General features: G+C 31.6%; 1 pseudogene; it reads left to right on the forward strand.

Annotated features, from left to right (window-relative positions):
* The first annotated feature begins 8,162 nt into the window (after window positions 1–8,162).
* LOC139506038 (guanine nucleotide-binding protein G(o) subunit alpha-like) lies at window positions 8,163–16,777 on the forward strand (annotated as a pseudogene).
* Window positions 16,778–17,206: the final 429 nt, after the last annotated feature.

Consider the following 17,206-nt stretch of genomic DNA (forward strand, 5'->3'; position numbering starts at 1 on the left):
GCTTATGGATTTTAAAGCAACTTCATCTTGCTAATATCTGTCTCGCAGTCGATATTCTATGTTCAATTGGCAATGTACATTTAAAAGAGGATAAGGCTTGTCATGCCATGATATGGGGTGGGTGGTAGTATAAGTCTATTAAAGAAAAGTTTTTCAGGAATTACTAGATGATCTATAAATCTGGAGTTTGTCTCACAATTTTTAAATAAATAAAAGGGGGGATATGAAAATAACAGTACATTTAAAAGAAGATAATGCTGGTCATGCCATACTATGGGGTGGTTGGTAGTATTATTCTATCAAAGAAATGTTTTTCATGAATTATTTTATAATTTTGGAATGAATTAAAGGGAGAAAAAAAGGGGGGATAACTTGCATTCATTATAAGGTAAAGGGATAGGATTGACAATTACTATAATATAACCCTGGTTAACTAATGAGGGTTTATGGTTGAGATTTATATTCCTTAAAATGCTGATTGTTACAACCAGGGTTAAAATTCCATTAAGATCAAGGGGTATAAATTATCTAAGCATATCCAGAATTTCTTAATGCCATTTGTGCAGTATGACAATGTAAGAATGTTGTAACTAGGAGTTTTATTTTTTATTTATCAATCAAACATAGTCAAATATAGAATTTAATTTCCTCGGGATAAAGTTTTGATTTTTAGAATTAATCCCTTTTAGATTTTTACTTCCTTGAGATCAATTGTTGTTTGGTTTACGTCCAGTGGCTAATATAAACTTCCTCAAGATAAGATTTTACTTTTAAAGTTACCCTATTGATGGTTATTGTTTGTTTGTTGCATAACAGAATTTAAAGCTTAACCTGATTTAGAAAAAAAATCTAATCACCATGTTTATTATCAACAAATGCTTACAATATAAATGAATATGTGAATAATTTCCTTATAGATACAGAGGTTCAAGTTTATAATCATTGAGGAAGTTTGGTTTAAAAAATGTAATTTTATCACAGGATAGACCTTCTTGTTGGTTTGGGAAAAATTAACAAAAATGTGGTTATCTGGGTCAAAAATGCTATGGTGTTGTCTTAGGACCCAATCTGTCCAAAAAACAGGTCATCAAAAATCTTAACGTGATGATTCAAATTAATGATTCATATTAGATTTTTACAACAATTACTCCTGCTTCATAATGCCTAAAGTGGTAGTGGTCAGCACTTAAAGTTAAAAATTAAAATTTAAAGCATTTTTTATGGGCCAACACTCTAATAAGAGGTAAAAGAAATAGATTGTGATAAAAAAAGTTGTTATTTCAATTTAGTAAAAATAGCCTATGAAAATTACCTATAATAGTATTATTTCTAACAATGATTGTTCTGCAAATTAAAAAAAGAAAGGTGTACCATAGGTTTGGATCAAGCAAAAGCAAACACAGCCAGATTAAAAGTAGGTTTCTCAAATGGTCTCCACATTTCCAAATTTTGCAAGCAAGTTTGGTGTTTTTATTTTGTTTAATGAAAAATTACCCATTTAAATTTTTTGCCAAAAAAGTTGAGAGAAAACTTGAAAGGATAAAGTTTATATTTAGCAAAAATAACATCTTCGATGAGTATCACATGTTCAAAGTCTTAAAAGTTTATAATTTTGCTTAGCTGTACTTAAAACTATTACAAGTTCAAGGATGGACACCAATTAAATTGTATGGATTAAACAGGAAACTCTTACATCGGAAGATTTGTACATGTGTGAAGAAAGAGGTACACTGAATTTAAAGGGGGAATGAAAATCTTATGCTAAATTCTTTGAATCTTAGTATTAGAAAAAAAGGGGGGGATGGGTTCTTGGGATAAACAAAATCAATTTAATAGGGAGAATACTGTAAAAATCAGTTAACTTAACTACATATGTTTTGACAGTCGATTACTTTTAGCCAAGATATAATCAGTGGCAGATACAGGGGTGGTTCGGGGGGTTGGAACCCACCCTTTTTTTTTTGGCCGATCAATGCATTTGAATGGGAGCATATAGTTGGAACCCCCCCCTTTACCCTGTGTTGGGAACCTCCCCCCCCCCCCCCTTTTTTAAATGGCTGGATCCGCCACTGATATAATAATAATTATTGTATTGTTTAGACAGTCCTGTAACCAGGAATTTTCAAGGGGGTTTGATACAATTGTACTCTTTTAAGAGTTACAATTCAAACAGAATGACAACTTTAAAAGTGCTTATTTTATTCCAAATGGGGGGAGGGGGGGTGTCAATGAACCGCTCATACCTACCTGGCTACTTGTGTGCTATATATAATTAAAAAGAAAAAAATGAATTTACTTCTCACCATTCATCTCTTTTAGTGGAACCATTTTCACCAGGAATTTCAGACTTAAGCTTGAGATATTTTTCAGGCAAATGTCATCTTAGAAATGACTTCAGAAAAGGGTGATATCTGTATGATGATAGAGAATATGATTTCCTGACAGAAAAATACAAAAACTAAAAGCAAATATTTTACACAAAATCACTTCCTTTTAGGCAATACATATCTACTTCAAATTCTCACGAAAATCTATATTTTGATATTCATAAGGAAAATATTGAAGGCTTGATTGGTTAAAAAAAATAAATAAAAAAAACACACTTATAATCTGTGATTAACTTTTTATACGACCGCAAGGTTGAAAATTGGTATGACGGCGTCAGCGGTGTCGGCGTCATCATCTGAAGACATTTGGTTTTCGCACTATAACTTTAGTATAAGTAAATAGAAATCTATGAAATTTAAACACAAGGTTTATGACCATAAAAGGAAGGTTAGGATTGATTTTGGGAGTTTTGGTCCCAACAGTTTAGGAATTAGGGGCCAAAAAGGGCCCAAATAAGCATCTATGAAATTTTAACACAAGGTTTATGACCACAAAAGGAAGGTTGGATTGAATTTGGGAGTTTTGTTCCCAACAGTTTAGGAATTAGGGGCCAAAAAAAGGTCCCAAATAAGCATTTTTCTTGGTTTTTGCACAATAACTTTAGTATAAGTAAATAGATATCTATGAAACTTTAACACAAGGTTTATGACCATAAAAGGAAGGTTGGGATTGATTTTGGGAGTTTTGGTCCCAACATTTAAGAATTAGGGACCAAAAGGGTCCAAAATTAAACTTTGTTTGATTTTAACAAAAATTGAATTCCTGGGGTTCTTTGATATGCTGAATCTAAACATGTACTTAGATTTTTGATTGTGGGCCCAGTTTTCAAGTTGGTCCAAATTGGGGTCCCAAATTAAACTTTGCTTGATTTCAACAAAAATTTAATATGTGGGGTTCTTCAATATGCTGAATCATACCATGTATTTAGATTTTTAATATTTGGGTCCGGTTATCAAATTGGTCCACATTGAGGTTCTTAAATTGAACATTATTTGATTTTATCAAAAACTGAATTCTTGGGGTTCTATGATATGCTGAATTTAACCATGTATTTAGATTTTGGACATTGGACCGTAATAGGTAAATGTCCAATTTAAAATTTCTATAAGTTTTTAAGTTTAAGTTCTTAGACCACATTCATTCTGTGTCAGAAATCTATGTTTTGTCAACTTTTTAATCACAATCCAAATTCAGAGCTGTATCAAGTTTAAATGTTGTGTCCATACTTGCCCCAACTGTTCAGGGTTCAACCTCTGCGTCGTTATAAAGCTACACTCTGGAGCATCTGGTTAGCAATGAGAGGAAACAAATTTCATAATGGTCTGTGTACCCAATTTGTAAAATCTATGGTGTAGACAAGCCATTTCTTTTCTTCTTCACTATTGATACCTTGAAAAGATAATTTTTTCAAAGCTTTTGTTTTCAATATTACAAAATTAGAATGGACAGATGTAGGCCACTCAATGTGGGCAGGTGCCAATCACTCCCAAGCTATATATAGCATATGAAAAGCTCTTGAAAATAAAAAAATTAAAGTCAAGAACATATTTGTTTAAAAAAAAATAAATGTGGCCTTGATTTCTTTGAACTTTAAATATATACGTCATTTTCCGTATTCTGAGAAAAAAATTGAAAGCCAGTCAAATAGTAAATTGATTATAAATCATTGATTGAATTATCAATAGTTCTCTGCTATTTTCAAAAGCCTTGTAAACATTTGATTTAATAAGAAATAAGCTTGAGGATAAGTAAAAGTTTACATATCACATCCTCTTGAAGAAATTCAAACAAAAACAGACCTAATACCAAATGTTATGGAGGCTAAACATATATACACTTTAGACTTCAGATATATAAACAATGGGTTGTGTTGGAAATATAAACTTAAGTATGTGTATGTTTCTGTTAGTACAATTCTCTTTTGCCTTTCAACTTTGACATTTTGAAAAAAGAATAAGTCTTTGAAAAAAATACTATTTTCAAAATATTTTGGTATAAGGGGGTTGCTAAATTGTACCAGAAATTTAGCAATAACTTTGCCTCTTATTATATCCCTGCTCTGTAAGAGAGGAGTTATACCAGTTTTTCACTGTCCCAATGTGACCTAGATCAAACCAAAGTTTTTTTATAGCATATTCCTATGTCTAAAAAAAAAGGCCTACATATGTCTCAGTGGCGGATCCAGGGGGAGGGTTCAACGATCAATGCATTTGAATGGGGACATATAGTTGGAACCCCCCTTTGTCCTGGGTTGGGACCCCCCCCCCCCCTCCCTTTTTTTAAATGGCTGGATCCGCCTCTGTCTACTAATGAAATTTCTGTCTTTCCTTTTCAAATCTGTTAGTTTTTCGAAGATAAAGTATAAGATTTGAGTTTGGTAAGGTTTATTTAATTTTCACCATGACACAATGTAAATGCAAATTTACAGTTTACATAACTTGAAATTTTTGGAAATACTTGGGATTTTGTACCCCAGAATAGAGTACATGAAGTATATATTAGATGTGGTAGAACCTTTTTGAAATTTGGGTCATAAATGGTCTTCATACTTCATACTTTATTTGGCCTTTTAACTTTTTATGTTCCCGCCTTAGTGAAGGGGGCATTAAGTTTGACCCTTGTCTATTTGTAAATCTGTTTGTCCTGAAATTGGTTTCTGTTCTTTAACTTTAGTTTGCCTTAACCAAATGTTATGAAACTTATACACAATGCTTATATGACCACAAAACTCAGATTTTAGTTGTGTCACTTTTACTGTTTTAGAGTTATGCTTCTTTGCAATTAATGGAAAAATTGCTGAATTTTACATTTCCTTTCTCTAACCTAAGTTTGCCTCAACCAATTTTGTGAAACTTACCGGACAGTATACACAATGCTTTTAAACACAAAAAGGTCAAGTTATTAAATTCTTTTGATTCAAGTGTCACTGACGAGTGTTTTTTAGACGAAATATATGTCTGGCATACACAATTTTTAGACTGTTATCTACATGTATTATGAGTTTATTAATGCTAGTGCTGACTGTAATACTATCAGGCAGTCGAAATGTTTCAAAATTTTAATTTTTCAATTCCTAGAAAAATGTTGACTGCGTCATTAAAAATACATTCTTTTATTATTAATTTATGTTTTTAGGTCACGATGTTATCAAACTATATTTATGTGAAGGAAAGGAAGTATTTACTTCAAGTAGTATTATTATTATCCTCTTTAAAGCCTTTAAAATACTTCAGTTTTCATATATCTATTTGAGGTCGTAACTTGAGGCTTACAAGAAATTTAAGAAGTGATATAGAAGATGATTCAACTCAAATATGATGTATTTTATTTTAAGAAGGATTACTCTTAACACTTTTCCCACCATTTGAATTTTTTCAATATGTAACATTTTAAATCTTTTAGAAGATTTTGATCTGGGTTCAAATAATGAGGGGTTTAATGATAACTGTGTCAGTATATTTATAAACTAGACCTAAGAATATTCTTTTATCTGTTCTATCATGACCACAACCCTCTGAAAGTGGGAGGACAAAAATTATTGGAAAAAAATGTCAAGTTTAGTTTGATAATAGGTTTAATGTATGTTTTCTGGTAAAGAACAAATTAAATGTTACGGTACTTTTGTCTTTTGATCTACAAATTGGTATATAATGTCAAAAAATTAATATTTTTTTTAGAAAAGTAAATATTATATGGTCAAATAAAGAGTTAATAATTATAGTATGAAAAGTATAATCTAGATATAGTTTTCCTTTAAACAAATATAGTTAGTTCTCACTTCAATTTTATATTACAAATCAGTAAACATTTAATTACGAGATATTGAGAATAATTTTAATGGGAAAATTTTGAACAATATGCAGGTTAACCATACACAACAGAATATAACAGCCAATACTATAAAATCAATGCCTCCTTCTGCAGTGGGGAAAATTGACAACTTTGTTGCCATAGCAACCACTACACATTGAGAAAAAAATTAAACTCAGGTGAACAAGTCTCTGTATATTTTGATAATAACATGTGAAAACATAATAGAAGATTATTAGTTTTGTTCTGATAATTAATAGAACTAGTCATTAGTTTAATGTTTCGATAATTAATAGAATTGGTCATTAGTTTGGCGATAGCTTCATTCATCATTTAAGCTATTATTTATAAGTATTATTGTCATGTAAGATTTTCATTAAGCTAAATTGAATAAAAATGTTACTTGTTTTAAGGTATTTTTGAATCAATTTAGTTTGAATTAAACTGGATATATATTGCTATGGATCTATTTACCGAAATATGTTTCATCTTGTGAAATAGCAGAGAAATATGGAAGTCATGTTTTAATTAAGATTCAGTAGAGTTATTCTTATTTTTTTTTCAACAGATGATTTTTAGTCTGTCATAATTTTTTACAGGTTTTGAGAGCTGGTCTGGTTAATACATTCTTGAGGATGTTTAAATTAAACTTTCTAAAAAATAACTTCATATTAATTCTTTTAATATGAAAGTGAAAATTTTAGCTCATAGATATGTTAAAAGTGATGGTTTTGAAATTTATGTGGACCAACAATGAACTGATCACTGGTTTGATTTGATTGGCTACTAAAGTCACACCCATAAATGTTCTTCCTATAATAAAAATATCAGGTTTACAGACTTTGTTCTTGGACAACACCTGTGTGATGTAACTCTTCAGGTGTAAAAACAAATAAATCTCAATTATGTACTTTATCCTAAGCTGTTACATGTATTTTTTAGGCTATTCTGTATAAGAAGGTTAATGAACCACCCCATCTGCAGTTTTTTTCTGCACTTTAGAAAAGCTAAGGGACAATTAGCAATATGAGTTGGGTCAGTCAAAATAAAAAATAAAAAAGTGAAAACTGTTACATGTATTAACAAAATTGATTAACATAATTAAGTGACTTGGATTGGCTAATAAAGTCAGACACCTATAGATGGTTCTTTTTATGATGGAAAATATAAGATGTACAGATCTAGACAACACCTGTTCAGCCTAATCCTTCATGTCTATAACAAATCTCAAATTTGTGGTTAAACCTCCTAAGCTGTCAGTGGAATTTTTATAGGCTAGACAGTTTAAATAAGTGGGTCAGTCAATAAAAAAAAAACAAGAAAAAGACATTATAAACCATAATTAATTCGAAATCAGCCATCTCCCCCCCCCCCCCCCACCCCCCCCCCTTTTTATAAAGAAAAAGAGTTGAGTCAGACAAAATGTTTGAAAACAGTGACAACTGTAGTTAACAAAATAAAGGGAACCCTCCCCTTCCACCTCCCCCAGAAAAAAAGGAAGTATGAAATATATCAGAAACCTAATTTTATGTTTCTTCCAAAAGTGACAGTAAAAGTTAGAGGTGTACCTTTTGAGGCATACATTTTGGTGATTTGGTTGAATTGAAAAAAAATGAATAAGGCCGTTAGTTTTCTCATTTGAATTGTTTAACATTGTCTTATCGGGGCCTTTTATAGCTGACTGCAGTATGGGCTTTGCTCATTGTTGAAGGCCGTACGGTGACCTATAGTTGTTAATGTCAGTGTCATTTTGGTCTTTTGTGGATAGTTGTTTCATTGGCAATCATACCACATCTTCTTTTTTAAATTGTACAATAAAAGAGGGTTTAAAGAAGAAGCCTCTGTTATTTAATAGAGGTCTATTGAACTCACAACTCACTAAATTGTGAAAAAAATATATCAATCAAGCCCAAAACTAACCCTAAACAACAATATATATAAGTTTTTACATTTTTCTTTTCCAGTCTGATGCAAAGTTAGTTTTAGATGTGATAGCACGTATGGAAGATACTGAACCATTTTCAGAGGAACTTCTAGCTGCCATGAAAAGATTATGGGCAGACACTGGTGTACAAGAATGTTTTGGGAGATCAAATGAATACCAATTAAATGATTCAGCAAAATAGTAAGTTTTTACAGTCAAAAATTTGTTGGTGCAGTACCATCAAAGTAAAAAACAAGTACAAATTACAGTGTAACCTGTCTTATCCAACACACTGGGAGACCAGAAAAAATTGTCATATTAAGCAGAGTGTCAGAATACTCAGGTTTTTTCTGCAAGGATAGGAATATTTTTGTACCATGAAATGTGTCGTTTAAAGTTGGATGTTGGAATAAGCAGGTGTGAGATAAGGCAGGTTGCACTGTACTGTAATTCCAGAAATTATTAGAAGGTTTAATCAATGGGAAAAATGTGAATGGTTGAGTTATGCAATGATAAGAACTTTCATTCTGCCTTCATATCTGATAGAATACATCTACAAGCAGCTTTTCATTAAATTGCAATAATAAATATCACATTTTTGTCCATTTTGCAAAAATTGCATCACATCTGAATTTACAGTACCAGCTTTAGTTCATTGACTTTTCTTCTCAACTTAGGCCAAATTAAATAGTATGTGTGGTTCCAGTTACATCTAAAAAAAAAAAGTTAGGGTAGGTAGGGATTTTTTTTTATTTTATGTTTCTTTTTACATTGAGTCTATGGGAGCAACATTCTGACTTAAACATTGCCTAATGAAAAATGACAAAATTCATCTTTTGGGTAAGCTATTATTAACAATATAAGTAGGATGGGTAGGATAACTGGAACCACACATATATTTTTATTTGGCCTTATAATAACCATATAATGACCTGATAATAATTCTTTATGCATGGGGCTATATTGCAATCACATTGTCTGTCATTCCATTTGTCTGTTATTTCATCTGTCCATTTGTCCAACAGATATTTTTCTCACACTTTCCTCAGAAAATCCATTACATAATTACTTCATATTTGATTAACAGCTTGACAGTGATGAGAAGTAATGTGTTAGCACATTTCTGTAATATTACTAAACAGAATGACTTTCATATTTTATCAGTACCTCAACAGTGATGTAACATGATTGCATATTTTGGATCTGTCAAAATACCTTCCCTGTACTTCATGTTTTCCCATACTTAGAATTATAAATTGGGGTGTTATGCTTAGTTGGACCACACCTCCCCAACATTGGGTTGACAGGCTGGTGATACAACAGTTGATCTACCATTCTCACCCCTCTCATTACTTTAAAACTTAACAAATTTCATGTTTGTCCAGTAGTAAGCTAATTGTAATTGTGTCCTTGACCCAGTTTACTGGCTTTCTGTCTGTCTGTCCATCACACATTTAAGAGCATGGATATCTAGAGAGATCTCCGACTAGTTACAAGTTGTAGCTTTTTTATATATATAAATGGTAACAAATTTCATCTAGTTATGCTATGACAATTTCAGGTCCTTTGATATCCAACTTCCTGTTTGCTTAAAAACTTGCATTTTTTAGAAATTTCTGTCCCATTTTAGTCAACAAAATTGAATTAGGGTATAACTAGTGAGAAAAAGCTCATAGTTCATCTTAAAATATTTAGTTTGACCATGTACTTGTTATTGTGCTAAATTTTGTATGAAGTGCTGCCACGCCTTGAAAATTCAAAATATTAACAGACCTCACAGTGTAACTGTTTCTCAGCCTCATTATAAATATGACAATTGCCAGACAATATATTACCATATAAGGTTAAAACTACTAGAAAAAAAATGGAAAAAAATTCTTGTTTCATTTCCCATGATAGGATTTCGTATTGGAAGGATCGGTCAAATTGCAATATGTGTGGATGTCATTTACAAATGATAACAATAAAGATATATATGGGGTGACAATTGTAAGCTAATTCAGGCATGGGTCCAGCCATTTTGAGAAGGGAAAAAAGGGGGTAACCATGAAATTGGATGTAACCATGAAATGTAATTGTAAGAAAAATAATAAAAGGGGGGGGGATCCACCAATCAATCTAGCAGTAGATTAAACTGATGTTGAATAAAATGACCTAAAAGCAGTTTAAAAGCATCATATTGAACATAAATGTTTATATATATATGTGGGAAATACTATCAATAAACATATGGCTTATTAATTCTAATACCTGCAAATTATGCAAAGTCAGCAGTTTTCAAAAATAGGTTAGTAAACTCCCGCCCCCTTTATGATGCATGCCAGAAACTGCAGGTAGCTCAGAACAATCACATTAGATGGAATTATATTTAATAATCCCAAGAGTAAACTTATTTATGCTCCATGAATACATAACCAATATTCTGCCCACATATTTATTAAAAAATAATATTTTACTTCATACAGACCAAAGATTATACACAAATGCAATTATTGATTTAATTACCGTATTTATAACTTGTTTACTAATCAATTCCCTATTAGAGATGCAGGAAAACATCATGAGTCATTTTCTCTACTAAAAATATGCACTGTTCAAACAGAACTTCTATCGCTTTGCTATAAATATCAAAGTTCAAGCTGCTTTAAGAAGATATGTGTGCCAAAAAGTACATACAATTATTCAAGTATTTCTCCTCCAAAGATTTGAAGGTAGATTTCACACTCAATACGTTGATTAACTGATTCTGAAGATGTACAATCAGATAAACATAATTACACCAAACAAATAAACGGTTTTGTGACTTTGGTATGTTAGATAGACACATACTGATCAAGACATTCAGCAATGGAAGATAAATGAATGGTGTACATTCTTATGATTCCCAGAAGGAGACAATGTGCACCTTAGACATATCTTAAAATTTATACAAGTTTATGGTACTTCTGTCATGTCTGTAAATATAGACAAAGCAATTTCCTCTTGGAACTCCTTTTACAGCTAAAACTGTATCCTTTCACTATGAAATTTGTTAAAAATCATATCTTGGCATGGAAAGTTCATATTTTCAACATTCATATGCCTTGAATATGTAAGTGTTTTAACTTATATTAAAATTCTGTGCTAACCCTCTCTTTACTTTTGAGTCTTCTTCAGAACTCAATTTATCTGCTATTCAACAGTATTTATACTGGTAAAATTCCCTAGATGTGTTGCTACAATATGAAACATGGAGATCATTCATATGTACACAAAACGAAATACCTATGAATATCTATAGTTATCTCCCCTAAAGAGGCGTGGTTTATGAATCAGCTGTATTTAAAGTGGAACCTTTAAAAAAAAGGTCACAATTCTAGCTTAATTTTTCCACAATTTATACATTATTTTGAAAATAATCCAAAGAAAATAAGGAGTCCAACCTCTAGAACATCCCCTTTCTTGATCTTACAATAAAGCCTCATGCAGACATGAGAGCTGATGTGAACTTTGAACACTTCCTGTTCAGGACAGAAGTCTAATAAATTATTGATGGAAATGAATTTGTATACTTCTGCATATTGGATATTAAAACCATTCTTAATCATGTTTAGTTATGACCTGCCTGGTTGCAGACTATGATATTGGACCCATTCTTCCACCCACTTAATGTACAGAGGAGCATATCATTACAAGAATTAAACAGTTTAGGGAGCTACCATTTGATTTTTATGGGGGGGTTAGGATGAAAAATTTTGTCCTGCATTTTTTTTTAGCTGTAATCTCTGTCCTGCCTTTTTATTTTTCACTCTGTTTGGTCCTGCCTTTTTTTTTTTTAGTTTATCCTGACTTTTTTTACCCAAATTGTCGTCCTGACTTTTTTTTTTTGTAAGTGTCTCATCCTGCCTTTTTTTTTAACTCAAAACTCCTGTCCTGCCTATTTTTTTCAAAATTTCATCCTAGCCCCCCCCATAAAAATCAAATGGTAGCTCCCTAATTTGATGCATATAAGAAGATGTGCAGTTTCAGAAAACAAAATTATTTAAGAACAGAATAATAAATATCTGGTCACTTTGGGATTGGTGAACTGAAACCCAATAGGAGTTTGCTCTGATATTTGTGTAGGCAGCCATGTTTTACGCAGAACATTGAAAATTACGCAGTCTTTGTTGTTTTTAATTACATAATACTATATTATCTATGAGATATTAGAATTGTTATTTATTATTGACAATTAGTATCAATTCAAAAATAGCAACCTTATCCCCTTCCTCACTGCACCCAAAAAACAATGATTGGTGAATTGTAATCATTATTTCTTGATAGTACAATAGTTTTCATGGATAGAAATGTTGGAAATAATATCTAGAATTTGAAATAAGGCATTTGATATTCTATCAAATAAAATGTTAAAAAACGTGCATTTGTTCTATCTACAGTAATTGTCTCCCTTTCAACAGTTAGTGAATGAAATACTGATTGATTATCCCACCTGATGGTTCTACCAAATTGCTATTGGAAACTGTTGAAAAGTAAAATTAACAAAAATACCAAACTCCTTGAGCAAAATCAAAATTCAAAGTCTCTTAAAAAATGACAAAATCTAAAGCTCAAACACTTCAAATGAAGGAAAACAACTGTCATGTTCCTGGCTTGATACAGGCATTTGCTTGTGTAGAAAATGGCGGCTTAAACCTGGTTGCATAGCCAGCTAAAATTTAACTGTAATGTTGCCTAAGCTTCAGTGTTTTGTATGCCATTTAGACAATTACATGTATCCATAATAACCAAAGGAGAAACATGTGAACATTTGGTTGTCACTGCAATAAGACAAGGTGACCTTTGTATTGAGCTTCAAAGTGCATAGGTAACACTACAGAGGATCAAGGAGAGGGTTTTAGTCTTTAAATCAAGTTTGAATGTAAGTGCAATACTGCATTTTTCTGATTTAAAAGGTTCAATTTGCTTATTAGACTCACATTATAAAAAGGGGTCTCATTAGGGGGTTCTGATCCCGGATCCCGTTTACTGTTGTGTCAGATTCCTGTATCCTGCTTACACTATGTATGTAAGCAATTCTCATTGTTTTGTAATTTCCTGTGTCCCGCTATACTTCATTTCCCGTTTTCAAGGCATAATGATTTGACTTTCATGCGTCATGGCTTACTAAAAATTGGCAATCCCGCGTCACGCTTAGACCCCAATGAGACCCACCAAAAAGTGATGACAAAATGACAAACATGTAGATCTCTTTTAATATAAATTTTCTGTAATTTCAGGTGTAAGGCTATTCTTTGATTTGATCATGAACTTTCAACTTTGTTTTTTCCAGCTTTTTAGATGATTTAGATCGTTTAGGAGCTAAAGATTATATGCCAACAGAACAAGACATATTACGAACTAGAGTAAAGACAACTGGAATAGTAGAAGTACACTTTTCATTTAAGAATTTAAATTTCAAGTAAGTATTTTATATATGGTGGCGCCCTCCTGGTTTTTTTCCATGCTTATGAGAACAATGCAAACTCCAAAACTGACGAAAATAAGTAGCATAGAACCATGTTGTAAAATATTCATACTATTAATAATAATTTATTCCATTACTCTTAGAACTATTCAACGTAATTAAAGACAACAACACCCATCAATTACCGCATGGTGATTAATAGAACTATTGTAAGATTGTCAAATATAAATGTGTTCAGCAAAATAATAAGAAATAGTAGAAGATATTGGGTATATGTCAGAAAGAAACCCCCCAGAGAAGATCTAGGGTTTATATTATGTTGATTTTACAGGAGTGTGGGTTCATTATCTTATCCATAGTATACAAGATACATGAAAACTTGGGAGAAAATCTTTTTTTTATAGTTTTTCTTTAAGATTTAAGTGTTAGGTGTATGATAGACCTTTACCATGGGGGTACATGTTTATGACAGCAATCCAACAACAAAGGGCATGAGTTTTTTTAGCATATTAAAGGAAATGTGTTGTTTAAAAATTAATAAGGATATTTTTGTTGCTCTTATTATGTGATCTAATTGTAACATTCTATCTTTCACACAGGATAATGTTTAAATACCGTAATCTATCAAACTCACACATAAGAGTTTTATCTTATATTTGGGGTAGGTTGAAGTAGGTATGACTTCATCTGAAGTATAACAACCATGGAGGTTAATGAACATTCGTCTGCAATACCTTCAAAAATAGTTTATTAAATTCAAAGTATTTCAAATTTTGTAAAGTACATTTTTTATTGCGTGTATTATTTGCAAAAATATCTATCTTAATTTCCTTCTGACTGTTTTCATCAAAGTCTGTGTAAAGATATAGAATTCTTAGTAACAAGTGCCTTCCTGTTTATACAAATTTTTGTAATATCATAATTGATTTTCGTATAAATAGATTTCCATGGCAAACAGTAATTCGTTGGGCATAATTAGAAATGACCAATAAAGTATTGATATACATCAACTGGTTATTTGAACATGTGATGTATTTTAACATCAATTTATCGGAATATATTAGTTATCTTATAATTTATTGAATTTTTTTGGGAAAATACGATAATGAAATTGATTTTTGTTGATGACATCATCGTTGGTTTTTGTTCAAACCTCTGAGCTATATCTCTGGGGAATCTATCTTTCTGAAAATTATTCTTATCTTTTTGTCAAGGGTTTTACAATGTTGCATTATTAATATTGATCATTGTCTGTGTTCATAACTTGGATGACATTAATTGTTAAGCCCAGCGAAGAAATTTAGGTCAGTCTATCGCTGTAGGCTCCTGGGGCCTGCAATTTTCCTGAATGTTGCATTTAAGTAAAATAATGTGATTTGCCTACTAAATTTAATAGAAATTTAGTTCTTTGGCAGTACAGTTTTTGAAATACATGTCCTGGAGAAGAACAAATATGCTTTTGGTCCAATTTCAATTTCAGAGGTTTTTTTTACAGCCAATAACAATATGATAAACAATGAATTACATTGACTCAAACATTTAAGCCTAACATATTCTATTTGAATTCAGGTCCACAGCTTGAAGGCAAGTTGACAGCTTACACTTAATAATTACACATATGGAGTACTGGATGACACTCTTAATTAATTCTGTCTACTGTAAATTTAGAAATTGTTGCAAGATTTTTTTAATGCAAATCATTCAACTGGGTGAGGTGCCCAATAATGAAAGGTTGCATTGTGGTATATTGTACATATATATCTGTATGCAGATTTTCCTGAAATAGAAATAATTGATCTAGCATTATTTGATAATTTTCAAAAGAATTCAATTATAGATTCATGCAATAATTTCGAACTTACCGTTTCACAATCTAATGCATTCTGGGTAATATTTTCAAAAGCTCACACCAAAACATTGTGATTTGTTAAAAGTTCTAAAAATGGAAATTCAACCAATGACGTAACGTTATTCTTATTTTTGGTGTATCAACAATGAGATTACCCATAGTCCTTTAGATTCTGAAAGGCGTATTTACAGTATCTGTTTTTCTCTCTCACTCTTCCACATACACTCAACACATGTACTGGTTTGATGATTTCGTGGTAGAAGGACCAGGCTGTTTTGGAGGAAATAAGCATATTAGTATAAGTTTCTTTTCCTTTTACAGATTATTTGATGTAGGAGGACAGAGATCAGAAAGGAAGAAATGGATACATTGTTTTGAAGATGTAACAGCCATTATATTTTGTGTAGCAATGAGTGAATATGACCAAGTACTACACGAAGATGAAACTACAGTAAGTTAATCTTTTAAATCAATGATGCTCATCTATTCTCTTACTTATTTTCAAAATGTCAATTTCCCATGGCAGAGTCCAAAGAATTTAGAGAATATTTCAAAAATATTTAAACAAAAGTAAAAAATTGAAAAAAGATATGCCTCCTATGTTAAAAGAGCATGACATGAAACACTTATTTTGATTCCAACAGAAAAATTATAGCTCTTTTTTCTCGTTTCAAGACAACCTTAAGACATGTTTGAAATGCATCCAATATGATTTTATGAAGCAAAACGTTCTTAAACAACAGGTGTTTTATGAATTTAAGTGAACAAATGCATATAAACTTACTATTTTAAAGATTTTTTAAATTTCGTTGCAAGAAACTCCACAGACATGTTCATTTTTGCCTCGTGCATTGCAAACTCAAAACATCTTGCATGTGTCAATCTTTTGTATGATAAGAACATTGCTTCATTTACAAAGAAATGTTATGCATAAAGAGCTGAGTCAAGTAAGACAGGCTCATTGATGACAGATAAATTAATGCATCACAAAGCATAAAATTATTTTGTTCATAGAAATGTGACTTGATTCTTAAATAGTACTTAAGTTAGACTTAGATGCATGCATGCTACAGGTGTTTTTGACTCTGTCTGAAAATGGTGACTGTTAATCAGTACTGCTAACATGTTTGAAAAGATATTTCTGTGTTTTGTCTATCACCAAACTGTATTTTGTCTAGCATTAAACTGTGTTTTGTTTCTTTTCCAGAATCGAATGCAAGAAAGTCTAAAACTGTTTGATTCTATTTGTAACAACAAATGGTTTACCGACACATCTATTATATTATTTCTTAACAAGAAAGATCTCTTTGAAGAAAAGATTAAGAAATCATCATTGACAATTTGTTTCCTGAATATACAGGTATGTATGAACAGGCACAGATCCAGAAGGGGGGGTTCCGGGGGTTGGAACCTCCCTTTTTTTTTGGACGATCAATGCATTTGAATGGGGACATGTAGTTGGAACCCCCCCCCCCTTTTTGTCCTGGGTTAGGAACCCCCCTTTTTAAAATTGCTGGGTCCGCCCATGTATAAACCATTCTCAAATATCCATATAATTAATCTGTACAAAAGAAATGACAGAAAAAAAGGGGAATCTAATTTTTAATATCGAAAAGTAGGTTTATGGTATATTAATTCATGAAACAATCGTGTTATATTGCACACATTTGAAAAACATAAAACAATAGATCGGCACTGTAATTGCTGTTTTTCTTCTCAAAGTCAAAGTTAGGCCTTGCACGTTGAGCGATAGATAACACATTACAAGTTCAACCAGTTAGCATGGAAT

Source organism: Mytilus edulis, unplaced genomic scaffold (genome assembly GCF_963676685.1).
Source record: "Mytilus edulis unplaced genomic scaffold, xbMytEdul2.2 SCAFFOLD_2108, whole genome shotgun sequence".
Lineage (NCBI taxonomy): Eukaryota > Metazoa > Mollusca > Bivalvia > Mytilida > Mytilidae > Mytilus > Mytilus edulis.